Genomic DNA, 14,643 nt, shown 5'->3' on the forward strand with positions numbered 1-14,643 from the left:
CAATATTACTGTCATTGTATACTCTTCTGATTCTGTTCACTTCATTTTGCATCAATTCATGTAACTCTTCTCACACTTTTCTGAAAGCATCTTGCTTATCATTTCTTTTTTTAAATTTATTTCCTTTTTTTGGTTAGGCAATGGGGTTAAGTGACTTGCCCAGGGTCACACAGCTAGTAAGTGTTATGTGTCTGAGGCTGGATTTGAATTCAGGTCCTCCTGAATCCAGGGCTGGTGCTCTATCCACTGAGTCAACTAGCTGCCCCTGGCTTATCATTTCTTATAGCACAGTAGTATTCCATCACAATCATATACCACAACTTATTCAGCCATTTCCCAATTGATGGACATCCCCTCAATTTCCAATTCTTTGTCACCACAAAAAGAGCTGCTATAAATATTTTTGTACATATAGGTCCTTTTCCTTTTTTCTTTCCTTTCCTTTTCTTTCTTTCTTTCTTCTTCTTCTTCTTCTTCTTCTTCTTCTTCTTCTTTTTTTTGATTTCTTTGGAATACAGATCTAGTAGTGGTATTGCTGGGTCAAAGGGTATGAACAGTTTTATAGCCTGTTGGGTATAATGGCAAATTGCTCTCCAGAATGGTTGAATCAGTTTACCCCTCTATCAATGGTGCTTTAGTGCCCCAATTTTCCCACATCCTCTCCAACATTTGTCATTTTCCCTTTCTGTCATATTAGCCAATCTGATAGATGTGAGATGATATTTCAGAGTCATTTTAATTTGTATTTCTCTAATCAATAGTGATTTAGAGCATTTTTTCATATGACTTTAGATAGCTTTGATTTCTTCTGAAAACTACCAGTTCATATCCTTTGGTCATTCATCAACTGGGGAATGTCTTGTATTCTTATAAATTTGATTTAGTGCTCTATATATTTGAGAAATGAGGCCTTTATCAGAGAGATGCTATACATTTTTTTTCCAGTTATGGTTATCGTGTATTTCCCTCCATCTATTTTTCCCATTTCTTCTTCTCTCTCTCTCCTTTTACTCTGTCCTTCCTCAGAAGTGTTTTGCTTTTGACCATTGCCTCCCTCAATCCACTCTCCCCTCTATCAACCCCACCATTCTCTTATTCCTCTCCACTCCTACTTCCCTGTACAGTAAGACAGATTTCTATACCCTACCAAGTGTGTATGTTATTCTGTCTTTCAGTCAATTTAGATGAGAGTAAGGTTCAAATGTTGCCTCCCCATCTTTCCCTCCATTGTAAAAGCTCTTTCACTTCTCTTTTATATGAAAAAATTTACCTTATCCTATGTCTCCCTTCCCCCTTCTCCCAGAGTATCCTTCTTTTCTACTCCTTAATTATTTTTTCTTTTTGGATATCATCCCATCATAGTCAACACACACTATGTCTTCTGTCTCTGAGTACTCCTTCTAATTGCCTTAATAATTATAAAGTTCTTAGAAGTTGCACATATCATATTCCCATGTAAAAATGTAAACAGTTTAACCTTATTGAATCCTTTATGATTTCTCTTTCCTGTTAATCTTTTTATGCTTCTTTTAAGTCTTATATTTGAAAGTCAAATTTTCTATTCAACTCTGGTCTTTTCCTCAGGAATGTTTGAAAGTACTCTATTTCATTAAATATCCATTTCGTCCCCAGAAGATTATACTCAGTTTTGCTGGGTAAGTGATTCTTGGTTATAATTATAGCTCCAGTGCCCTCCAGAATATCATATTCCAAGCTTTCTGATCCTTTAATGTAGAAGTTGCTAAATTTTGTGTTATCCTGACTGTGGCTCCATGATTTTTTAATTGTTTCTTTCTGCCTGCTAGCAGTATTTTCTCCTTGACCTGGGAGCTTTGGGATTGGGCTATAATATTCCTGGGAATTTTCATTTTGGGATCTCTTTCAGGAGGTGATCAGTGAATTCTTTCAATTTCAATTTTGCCCTCTGCTTGTAGGGTATCAGGGCAGTTTTCCTTGATAATTTCTTAAAATATATCTAGGTTCTCCAAAATGGTTGGATCAGTTTACAACTCAACCAACAATGTATCAGTGTTCCAATTTTCCCACATCTTCTCCAACATTTATCATTTTCCTGTTTTGTCATGTTAGCCAATCTGATAGGTGTGATGTGGTACCTCAGAGTTGTTTTGATTTTCATTTCTCTAATCAATAGTGATTTAGAGCATTTTTTCATATGACTATGGATGGCTTTAATTTTGTCATCTGAGAACTGCCTGTTCTTATCCTTTGACCATTTATCAATTAAGGAATGACCTGTATTCTTACAAATTTGACTTTGTTCTCTATATATTTTAGAAATGAAGCTCTTATCAGAGACACTGATTGTAAAAATTCTTTCCCAGTTTCCTGCTTTCCTCCTAATCTTGGTGGCATTGGCTTTGTTTGTGCAAAACCTTTTCAATTTAGTGTAGTCAAAATTATCCATTTTGTATTTCATAATGTTTTCTATCTCTTGTTTGGTCATGAATTCTTCTGTTCTCCATAAATATGACAGGTAAACTATTCCTTGCTCTCCCAGTTTGCTTGTAGTATCAGCTTTTATGTCTAAATCATGTACCCATTTTGACTTTATTTTTGTATATGGTGTAACATTTTGGCCTGTGCAGTCCAATAATTTTAAAATTATCTCTCCTAGATATATTTTCCAGGTCAGTTGTTTTTCCAATGAGATAATTCACATTTTCTTCTATTTTTTCCCTTCTTTTGATTTTTCATGGAATCATTAGCTTCCACTTGCCCAGTTCTAATTTTTAAGGAATCATTTTATTCAATGAGCTTTTATACCTCTTTTTTCATTTGGACAATTCTACTTTTCAAGAAGTTGTTTTCTTCAGTAAATTTTTATAATTTTTGAATACCTTTTCCCTTTTTCTAATTCTGCTTTTTAAAACATTCTTCCTTTCATAGATTTTTGTGCCTCTTTTACTGTTTGGCCTGTTCTCTTTTTTAAGGTGTTATTTTCTTCAGTGATTTTTTGTGTTTTCTTTACTAAGCTGTTGACTCTTTTCCCATTATTTTCTTGCATCACTTTTTTTCTTTCCCCAATTTTTCCTTTACCTCTTTTATTTAATTTTAAAAATCTTTTTTGAGCTCTTCCATGAGTTCTTTTTGAACTTCAGACTAATTCACATTTTTCTTTGAAACTTTGGTTGCAGCAGTTTTGACTTCGTTGTCCTCTTCTGAGTTTGTGTTTTGATCTTCCCTGTCACCATGGTAACTTTCTTTGATCTGGTTCTTTTGTCGTTGCTTGCTCATTTTTAGTGCCAATTTTTTGGCTTTTAATTTTATGTTAAAGTTGAGTTTCACTCTTGGGGTGGAAGGGACACTGTCTAAAGCTTCAGGTTTTTTGTTCTGTTGTTTTAAATTCTGGGGGCTCTGTAAGTTTCCGGTTCTTCTGAGGTGGCATGATTTAAGCAGAGGTGTGGCTACTACTCTCTTGGCCTGGACTCTGGTCTGTGAGTAACCATAAGCACTATTTTCTTCCCTGGAACTTTGACCAGGGCCCCTTTTCCCCTGCCACCACGTGCTCTAGTGTACTAGTTCCATGGATCCCCATGTGGATCCCCATGTGGGCAACATGATGGAGTCCTGCACCCAGGGCCATCTAAGGGTCCTCTCTAATCTCCTTCTGACCAATTGCCAGACCCTTTTATTGTCTGTGGGGTGAGAGCTCTGGAAGTTGCTGCTGAAGATTCACTCAGTTGCCCCCAAGGCCCCCTGCTGGCTGCCTTGAGCAGGGACCCAGGACCTAATTGCTGGCTTGCCCAACATGTCATGCACTGCACTGCACTCCCCTTTTCCCCAGTGAAATAGGCCTTTCCTGCTGACCTTCTAAGTTGTCTCAGGCTAGAAAATTGTTTCATACCATCCTTTTGTGTGTTCTGCCACTCCAGAATTCATTTTGAGACATTTTTTTAAATCCATTTGCAGGGGAATTTGAGAGAGCTCAGATAAGTCTCTGCCTTTACTCTGCCATCTTGGTTCTGCCCCTTCCATATGCTCCATATTTAAATTAATTATATGATTATAAATTTGATGTATTTTAAATGAGTTTTATTTTCTTTCTGTTCACTAGCCAATTACAAGGAGACACATACACAAAATTTATGTAGTTCTTTCTACGGCAAAAAGGATTTTAAAATAATTGCAAGAAAATAAATACTTCCAAAAATTCTGTCACTAGTATGCAGTTATACTTAATTTTAACTCTGTGATCTACCAAAAGATCAAGACTGCATGGATTATATTCATATTTGTAATGTAACTACACTCTATTTGCAATTTACTTTACAATCAACCCTCTCCCTTTCTCAAATAAAAGGCAGGGGCATTATTAACTCAGTCATCTTGCTTTTTCTGATGATAAACTATATACATTCAAATCATTTGAGAAAACTCTAGTAATTGTCCTGTGTGATATTTTCTCTATATTTGGTTTCAAAGATAGCTTTCTACTAAGAACATAGAACATACTTGGTAATAGAAACTTGAAAATAAACCATAATTAATGAAAAGGAACAGGTGGGAATGGTTCTTTTGAGCTGGTTTAATTTTACCTTGCTTTGCTTTTGTTTTATTCAATTTTATTTTATTTTCAATTACAAGTTTTCTCCCTCTTTCCTCCCCTTCTCTACTCCTACCCTTTGAGAAGGCAAGAAAACAAAGCCCGTTACAAATATGTATAGTCAAGCAAAACAATTTCCCACATTAGTCACGTCCAAAAATGAAAACAAATCGCAGAAAGAAAGAAAATAAAATAAAAAATTAGTCAAAAAACATTTGTTAAGCTCCTCCCAGCACTGGAAATATAAAAAGAAGCAAAAGATAGTCCCTGCCTTCAAGGGAATTACAATCTAATGGGGGAAACAACATGCAAACAAATATAGATAAAGCAAGCTATATACAAGATAAATAGGAAATAATTAACACTTCCCATAAAAAGATGAGATTTTAGTTGGGACTTAAAAGAATCCAGGGAAGCCAGTAGATGGAGTGAGGAGGGAGAGCGTTCTAGGCTTGAGGGACAGCCAGAAAGATGGGGTATACTGAAGTCAAGGATGGCATTGTCTGGTTCCTGGAATACCAAGGAAGCCAGTGTCACTGGATTGAAGAGAAAGTGTGAGAGAGTAAGGTATAAGAAGACTGGAAAGGCAGGAGGGAGCTAGGTTATGAAGGACTTTGAATGTCATTTTGTATTTGATCCTAGAGGCAATAGGAAGCCACCGGTATTTATTGAATAGAAGTGTGGTGTGATTGGACTTAGACTTTAGGAAAACCGCTTTAGTGGCTGAATGGAGGATAGATTGGAGTGGGGAGAGACTAGAGGCAGGCCGACTTATCAGCAAGCCATTGCAATAATCAAGGTGTGAAGTAATGGGGGCCTGCACTAGAGTGTTGGCAATGTCAGAGAAGAGGAGAGGGCTTATTCAAGAGATACTACAAAGGTGAAATCAACAGGCCTTGGCAACATCTTGGATATGTGAGGTGAAAGACAGAAAGGAATCCAGGATGACTCCAAGGTTGTGAGCCTGGGGGATTGGGAAAATGGTGTTGCCCTCTACACTAATAGGAAAAGTAGGAGGGTGAGGGTTTAGGGGGAAGATAATGAGTTTAAAATGTTTACTGTACCTCCAGGTCAAGATGTCTGAAAGGCAGTTGAGAATGACAGATTGGAGGTCAACAGAGTTTGAGGCAGGATAGATAGATTTGAGAATCATCAGCATAGAGATGGTAATTAAATCTATGGGAGCTGACGATATCACCACATGAAGTAACATAAAGTGAGAAGAGAAGAGGGACCAGGACAGAACCCTGAGGGGTACCTTTAGTTAGAGGGCATGATTTGGATGAAAGTCCAGCAAAGGAGTCAGAGAAGGAGCAGTCTGCTAGGTAGGAGGAGAACCAGGAGAGAGTGGTGACAGGAAAACCTAGAGAAAAGAGAGTATCAAGGAGGAGAGAGTGATCAACAATGTCAAAGTCTGCAGAGAGATCAAGGAGAATGAGGACTGAGAAAAGGCCATTGGATTGGCAACTAAGATTCCATTAGTAACTTTGGAGAGAGTAGTTTCTGTGCAATGATAAGGTTGGAAGCTGGCTTGTAAAGGGTTAAGAAAACAGTGAGAAAAGAAAAGTGGAGGCACCTGTTGTAGGTGACCTTTTTGAAGAGTTTAGTTACAAAGGGCAGAAGAGATATAGGATGACAGTAGGATAGAAGAAACAAGTGAGGGTTTTTTTAAGGGGGTGAGGGGAGGGCATGTTTGTAGTCAATAGGGAATGAGCCAGTAGACAGGGAAAGATGGAAAATAAGTGACAGAGTGGGGATGATAGAGCGGGCAATCTGTTGGAGAGAGGATGGAATGGTATTGACTGAGCAGGTAGAAAGGTCAACCTTGGTGAGGAGTAAGGTCACTTCATCATGTAAGATATGGGTGAAAGAGGAGATGGTGCCAGTAGGCATCAGAGTGATAGGAGGTGAGGAAGAGGGGAGAAGAGAGAGTTCATTGCAAATGGCCTCAATTTTTTTATGTTAAATATGAAACAAGGTTTTCAGCTGAGAGAGTATGGGGGAGGAGGAGCCATGGGAGTTGTGAGGAAGGACAAAAAAAAAGAGCTGCTGTGGAGAGGTGGATAGTGAATTGATAAGAGAGGTATAGTAGAATTGTCTAACATCAGCGAGGCTCCAGTTGAAGTTGTGTAACACAGATTTGCAGGGGACCTAGTCAGAATGGTTTTGTGATTTTCTCCATCTTCATTCACCAGCACGTGTGTAGAGGCAGACAGTTGAATGGTGGGAGTGACCCAATGCTGAGGCTTGGCTGGAAACCAGTTGACTGGAAATTGGAGATATGATAAGGGAGCAAGGGATTCAAGAGAGGAAGATAGTGTAGAGTTGAATGGGTTCACCACGGAGTCAAGCTGGAGAGAAGAGGAAGAGTGGCTTGTGTAGGGGAGATTGGCTTGGGAGAGAATGGAAGGGTCAAGGAATTGGAGGTCACGGTACAGATGAAGAGTAGGGTTTTGTAAGGAAAGGCAGAGAGAGAGATGAAAAGCCAATAGATAATGGCCAAATACGGGGATTTCAAAATTCTTTACACAGGTGGTACATTTATGGGTTATGGCAAAAACAATGTTATGACATTCTTTGTGTGTGGCTAAGGTAGGGTGGAGAGGTAGCTCATGGGATGTGAGTAGGTTGAGGAACTGAGTGGTTAAGGTATTTGAGGGAGAGTCAATATGTATGTTGAAGTCCCCTAGTACAAAAGCAGGAGTCGGGGAGGAGAAAAAGATTATAAACCAGGTATTGAACTCATTGAGGAATGAAGGGGAGTGACCTGGGGGTCTATAGATGACAGCTACTAGGATTTTGATTGAGTGATAGATATGAATAGCATGAACCTCAAAGGAAGAAAGAATACTGAATGATGGAGGTAGTAGGAGAACCTGGAAGTGTCAATGGAGAACTAAGAGTCTTCCAACTCTCCACCTCAACCAATTAACCAAGGAGCGTGAGAGAAGGTACAGCCAATACCAGAAAGGGTGGCCAGGGAGGCCGTGTCATCAGGGAGGAGCCAGGTTTCAGTAAGAGCTAATAGATGGAAGGAATGGAAAAGGAAACTATTTAAGATGGAGGGAAGTTTGTTGCCTATGAAACAGGCATTCCAGAGGATACAGTGGAAGGGCCAGGTGGTGTTTGGTTGAAACTTTAGGGTGGGAGGGTTGAGAGGCATGGGAATAATGAATCAGGAGGAATCAGGTATGGAATCGGGTTTGGAAGATGCCCTACACAGGTTCAAAATCACCTGGTGTGAGAACATTAATCACTGAGTGGAGGGCACCATCCTCTTCCTAACAAGGATGGAGATCTGGCTGGAGACAAGTACAATATGAGATGGGAGGCACACAGTCAGATGGTTAGATGGGAGGTCTCGATTCACAACTCCTTTTCCTTCTGAAGGCTGGAAATAGGCAGGAAAAAGGAACAGAAGAAGGTTGAAGTTGAACTTTCCCAGCAGGAGAAAAAAGTCCCATTCCCCAACAGCTTTCTTCATCCTTTTCCCACAGGGAACATGCAGCAGGAGATGGAAGGCCTGAGGTCAAAGGGTCATTTGCTCCTCCCAGGAGAACCTGGAGGTTCTCCACATCCCAGATGGGAGATCAAGCTAGCAGGAGGAGGTCGGAGCTGCCTTGTGCTAGCAGAGACAGAAATGATTGCTCTGGAGCAGAGGGAAGATGCCCCATCTGGCCCAACCCCTTGCCACCTGTCCCCAAGGAGCTCAATAGGCTTTAGTCTGAGTCCATCAACTCTCTATCTGGAGGTGGGCGGCTTGTTTCATCATTAATCCTCTAGAATTGTGGTTGCTCTACATGTATTTCACATGTCATGTAATGTGATGTAAATACATTGATCCACATGTATTTTGTAAGAAACTATTAAAATATTTCTAACTGTATTTTTTTGTTTTCAAATAAATAAGATATCAAATCAAAATTATAAAAACTTTAAAAATTAAAATTCTAGTGAAAAACAAAAAACAATTTTAAATATATTCTGTAAAAAGTTGAAATTTTGTATTTACTGCAAATCATAATAATTTGACATATTACATGTGGTTTTAAGTAGTTTTATATATTCTTTAAAGATAAATTTTTTATTCCTACTCCAAGTTTCATTTACATATGTGTTAGCATTTTGGGGGGAAGGCACATAAGTACAAATCCTCTATGAAGCCTTCTGGCTCCTTCTTCCCCCAACCACTTCCTCTCCCCTATGTTCTTTTCCTCTACTCTTTCTTCCACCCAAGTTGGGTGGGCCTGAAAAAAAATTTTCACCTGAGTCAAACTAGTCACTTCCCAAATGAATAAATGAGTGAATAAAGAAAAAAACACTGATTAAGTACTTACTATGTACAAAGTATAATGTTGAACTCTGGGGATAGAAATAGGAAAGAAAACAGGAAGTCCCTGTTCTCAAAGAGCTCACATCCTAGTGGTGAAGAGCGCAGGGATAGAAGGGTCAGCTGAAAGTCAGATGGACCGGTCCCATGGGTGCAGCAGTAAAGCGGATAGTAATGCATCATCCCTAATGTCATTTTCACTGCTAAGAACTTTGGTGCTGAGAACTTCCTTTCCTGGGTCTTCAGTAGCTATGAATGTAGCAGTTGTCAAACATCTTCATGGGGTTACTTTCCAGGTTGATGGTTTCAGAGGATAAGCTGTAAGCAGGACCATTGGTCTAGGGGTATCAACACCCCTAGGGCTCTTGGATGTACCCACCCATCCATGACAATTGGTGGTACTAGTGACAAGGAAGGCATTCCTCTCTTGGCAGGGATTTCTCCATGCAGTGACTAATACTGCTACCATAAAAATCTTTTTTTTGAGATGTTACCCTCTCCTACAAAATCAAATATTCCTCAGTATAGATTTAGGGCTGGAAGATGACCTTAGAGGTCATCGAGTCTAATTCCCTCATACTACTGATGAGAAAGCTGAGGCAAAGTCCAACACAGCTAGTCATGACCCAGATCTTCCTGACTCATTCTCCTCAACTAACTTGTAAAGAGGCATAGGTAAGACCTTAGGTCACTGAGTTATAGCTGCCAAATGACACCCAAATGGGATTAGTTGTCTGCGCCTAGACAAACAGGGAAATGTTTCCACTTCAGTTCAATAAGCCTCTTTGTATCCAGCCCACTTTTGAAGGTAGAGAAGAAAGGTTTGGGTTTTTTTAGGCACAGGGATCAGTGAAGTCCTGGGTGGCCAGGTACCAGTCTGAATTCTGGCCCACTAGAATTAATTTGACCATGTCTCAGTTGACTTCATTCTGGGATTTTTCTCAGAATCTGGGGCCTTCTCGCCCTGGAATATATTTCTGCCACAATGGCACTCTTCTTCCATTGGTCCCCTCCATTTTAGGAACAGGCCTAGGCCAAGCATGTTCATACCCCTCTTGGCTTTGCTTCTGACTTTCCAAATTTCACCCCCAAGCTCCCGTACAGGTAACTTCCTCCCACCTTTTCAGCTCCCTTTTATCTGTAGTCTTCCACCATTAGCATGTAAGCTCCCTGAGGACAGGGACTTTTTCTTTCTGCTTGCATTTGTATCTCCAGTGCTTAGTGCAGTGCCTGGCACATTGTAAGTGCTTCACAAATGTTAATTGCTTATCTGCCTTCCTAAGGAGAATGAGCACAGAGCCTGGAGTTAGGAGGTCCAAGGACCTTAGTTTGAATTCTGGCTCTGCAGCTTGCTTTTTTGTGTGAACTTAAGAATGTCATTTAATATATCTTAGCCTGAGTTTCTTCATCTGTAAAACAGGTGAGAATTTCTTGCTACCTCACTGATTTGTAAGGATCAGATGAGATAACAAATGTTAGGGGCAGCTAGGTGGTGCAATGGATAAAGCTCTGGTCCTGGAGTTAAGAGGACCTGAGTTCAAATCTGACCTCAGACACTTGATACTTACTAGCTATGTGATCCTGGGCAAGTCACTTAACCCTGATTGCCTCACCAAAAAGTAAAAAAATAAATAAACTATAAAGAGATAAGAAATGTTAAATACTTTGAAAACTCTGAATAGGAGGGATTATTACTATTTGTCCAGTTTTATCTCATGCTACAATCAGTCCTGCTCTAATGCTTGCTTTTAAAACTTGAATTCATTCTAAGGCCACTGACATATTAGGGAACAATTGGAGTATAGCCCGAATTTCAAGTTTGCTTATGCTCAATTTCCTCCACTAGAAACTGCAAGAGAACACAGAAAATATTATAATCACTCCCAAGCTGCAACCTTTCCAATCCCTACTTCCACAAGCAAACTTTAGGTCTTTTCCAAAGTAAAGTGTCATATTCATTACTTTTTTTTTTTTTTTAGGCAATTGGGGTTAAGTGACTTGCCCAGGGTCACACAGCTAGTAAGTGTCAAGTGTTTGAACTGAGGCTGGATTTGAACTCCAGTCCTCCTGACTTCAGGGCCGGTGCTCTATCCATTGTGCCACCTAGCTGCCTCCGATACATATTTTCTGCTATCATAGGAGATGTGGGTAGAAGAAGCCTGGCCCTAATGCTCTCTTCCCACACAGCCTGCCCACCAATAGAAAGACTTTGACATCCTGGACTACAAGAACTGGGGAAAAGGCTGAGCAGTAGCCCAAGACCTCAGACGCTGCTATTTCTTGTTTTATTTATGTATGGCAGTTCTTAACAATGTAGCATGTATAAAACTGGGCTACCATTTTGAGTAGGTCTCCATCTTCGTGAAGTTTCTGAATGTTGTACCCCTATCCCATATTTTCCAAAAGCCACTGGGTAAACTACTTTAGCAGAATTGATTGTCCCCTTTTAGCAGTGTCATATAGTAGCTAGGAAACTGGCTCAGAGTTAAGAAGAGCTAGGTTCACGTCCTGCCTCCTCTGACTTGTACTCACTATGCCACCCTGGACAAATCTCTTCTCTTCTCAGTGCCCTCAATACTCTAAGACTCTAAATTGGAAAAAAAAAAAGTGCCAATCTGCATTGGTAAAAGGAGTTCCAGGGCAGCTAGGTGACACAACAGATAGAGCACTGGCCCTGGATTCAGGAGGACCTGAGTTCAAATCCAACTTCAGACATATAGTACTTACTAGCTATGTGACCCTGGGCAGGTCACTTAACCCTATTGCCTAGCTAAAAAACAAAAAACAAACAAACAAAAAAAAAGAAATAAAAGGAGTTCCTCACTGGGGGTTCCCTAAGCTGATGAAATAACTGGTCTGGTATGCTAACAACAACCACCATCATACCACTCGGCCTACCTTACATGATTGTTTTGAGGCTCAGATGAGGTAAAGTGCTACTCTCCTGCCCTACTTCTCATCCTATTCTAACTCATCTCCATCTCCATTTGCTGATGTCTTTCCTGTCCTTCAAGGCCAACTTGGATGCTTCTGCCTCCATGAAGCCTTTGCCCACGCCCTTCCCAGGTGCAAATGGTCTCTCCCTTCTCAGATTTCTCATGCCACTTTGCCTAACCCATTCCCTCAAACTTATTTCTCTCTCCTTTGTATCATAGTTCCATATATACTAGTTCTCCTCTCTCTTCCATTTGATTATAGGCTCCTCGGTGGGAGCGGGACCTGTCATCCTGTTATGGTTAACACAAATGTCGTACAACAAATATAACACAAATGCCATATGTGTTATTCCCAGCACTGACTAAAGGGTTTTGCAACTTGTAGCTGTTTAATAGCTAGTCCATTAAATTATGAATGTTTGAGTCAGAAAGGCCCTTGGAAATAATTTATTGCCAGGATCCCTGTAGGCCCAGAAGCAAGAACCTGAAAATAGGGAACAAGACAAAGGAACTGTTGGTGAGTCCTGGACCAGTAGGTGGCGCTGTTCACTGAGAGGTTGCTGAAGCTGGCTTGGCATTCTGCCAACCCTTAGTACTTCTGGGGAAATTGTGCAGGAGGGTATTGGTAATTGATCCTTTTCCTGGTGTGCGCCATTAAAGCTTACCTAAGGCTTACTCCTTCCTTTTAATTAAGGCCTCTGACTACTCTCTCTACAGTGCAATCGAGCAATCAGCCTTGGCTTAACCGGTTTCCCCTCCTGAGCCATACCCTGAATTTTCTCCTCCTCTCAGTTACTCTGCTGGGAGGTGAAAACAAGAGTGAGCCTGGAGTCTGAGGACCCAGGTGCAAATTCTATGAACTTGGGCAAATGACTTGACTTCTCTGGGTATCACATCACTTACTGATCTGTAAAACGAGGGGGTTGGAATAGATGACGTCTGAGGTCCCTTAATCTGTGTTCTTAAGGCTTTATTTAAAGGCCAAATTGATGCCTCTTCTTCCAGGAAGTCTTCCTGATCTTCTTTCAGCCACCTGAATGAGTAATGACCTTTCACCCTCAGAGCTCACACAGAATTTTGTCTGCACGTCTCCGTTACATATATGTATTATTCTGTATTGTACTTGTTTGTATTTGTGTTTTCCTCTTGCTCAAGTTCTAATGAGCAGTGCCTGTAGCTTGTTTAGATTTAACCTATGGCTCAGGATCTTAGCTCCCAGTATGCATGGTTGAGTTCAAATTTAGGAGCTTCTCCCCTCATAATGACCGCTAGGTGGCGCCAGAGTTCACAGAGCGCCAGGCCTGGAGTCATGAAGACCTGAGTTAAAATCTGGCCTCAGACACTTACTAGCTGTGTGACCCTGGGCAAGACACTTAATCCTCTTTGCCTCAGTTTTCTCCGCTGTAAGAAAAAAAAAAAAAAGGCTGGAGAAGGAGATGGCTAATTATTCCAGTTTCTTTGCTAAGAAAACCCCAAACGAGGTCACAAAGAGTCAGACATAACTGAAACCACTGAACAACAACCACCTATCATAATCCTACCCAGGAGTAACATCAGAAATGGGGCCTGCATATGTCTTCAGGACCTCCTCCCTTGTCCCCTTCTCTGCTTACAAGCAATGAGGCTGGTTAATAAAACATTGACAAAAATTGATTTATTAAGACTCAGTTCAAGTACCACTTTCTGCAGGAGGATCCCTCTGCTGTGAGGACCTTCCCCTCTAAGGCTGCTTTCTATTTATCATATATATACTGGCTTATATATGTGTTATTTCTCCCATTCAAAAGTCAGCTCCATGAGGACAGGGACTGCTTTTGATTTTTCATTGTATCCCCAGTATTTAGCACAATGCTTGGCACATAAGTGCTTGGTGTTTACTAATTAAAAAAAAAAGGGGAAGAGGCAATAGATTAGCCCCTTTCGCTTCTATCCCAGGTGTTCAAACCCCAAGGTCCAGTCCCTACAATTCAGTCCAGATAACAGCTCCACTGAGCTCCACGGTCAAGGGTTCCCGTGTCTTCTGTTTGCCTGTTTGTCCTTAAAGGTGGAGTGCCCGGGGGCATTTTGACTCTATTTTTTTCTCAGCAATATTGTTAATTGTCCAGGCCAGCTCCCTTGCCTCTCAAATTCTGAAAACAGTATGTTCAATGCCCAAGGCTGGCTCTCATTCTTCAGGTTGGTCAGCAGCATGGGCTTCTCAGTGTTGTTGATGTTCAGAGCTCTGTCTTTGGACTTCTAAGAAGCTCCCTTCTTCCTACCACACCTTGTATGCATGCCTTTAACCTGGTCCCCTCCCATGCAAGGGTGAAGGAGGCCTGTTTGCTGCATTCTGGCTCCACAAGCTTTGCAGACTTATTACACACTACTCTTCTTCCCAGTCTCTGGAGTCTATCCAAACTGGCCTCCCTGCTATTCCTCACACATGGCATTCCATCACTCTCATTTTGCTTTGCAAAGGCTGTACTCCATGCCTGGAATGTTCTCTCTCCTTATCTCTTGGAATCTAGGTTTTATCAGGGCTCAGTTCAAATGCCACCTCCTACATGAAGCCTTTCCTGTGCCCCTCTCCCAGATGCTAGAGGCACAAAGGATAGTGTTCCAGGCTTGGAGTCAGGAATATCTGAGTTCAAATCTAGCCTCAGTCACTTACTAGTTAATTGTGTGATCCTGCGCAAGTCACTTCACCTCTGATTGTTTCAGTTTCCTCATCCGTAAAATGAAATAACAATAGCACTCACCTTTCAGAGTTGTTGTGTGGACCAAATGAGATAATATTTGTAAAGTACTTAGCACAGTGGCTGGCCCATAGTAGG

The 14,643-nt window shown here is 40.8% G+C and overlaps 1 pseudogene; it reads left to right on the plus strand.

The window, feature by feature from the left end:
* The window catches only part of LOC114032985, a 68,538-nt pseudogene that overhangs the window by 32,337 nt on the left and 21,558 nt on the right, over window positions 1-14,643 (plus strand).

Source organism: Vombatus ursinus, unplaced genomic scaffold (assembly GCF_900497805.2).
Source record: "Vombatus ursinus unplaced genomic scaffold, bare-nosed wombat genome assembly UNPS02000580.1, whole genome shotgun sequence".
NCBI lineage: Eukaryota > Metazoa > Chordata > Mammalia > Diprotodontia > Vombatidae > Vombatus > Vombatus ursinus.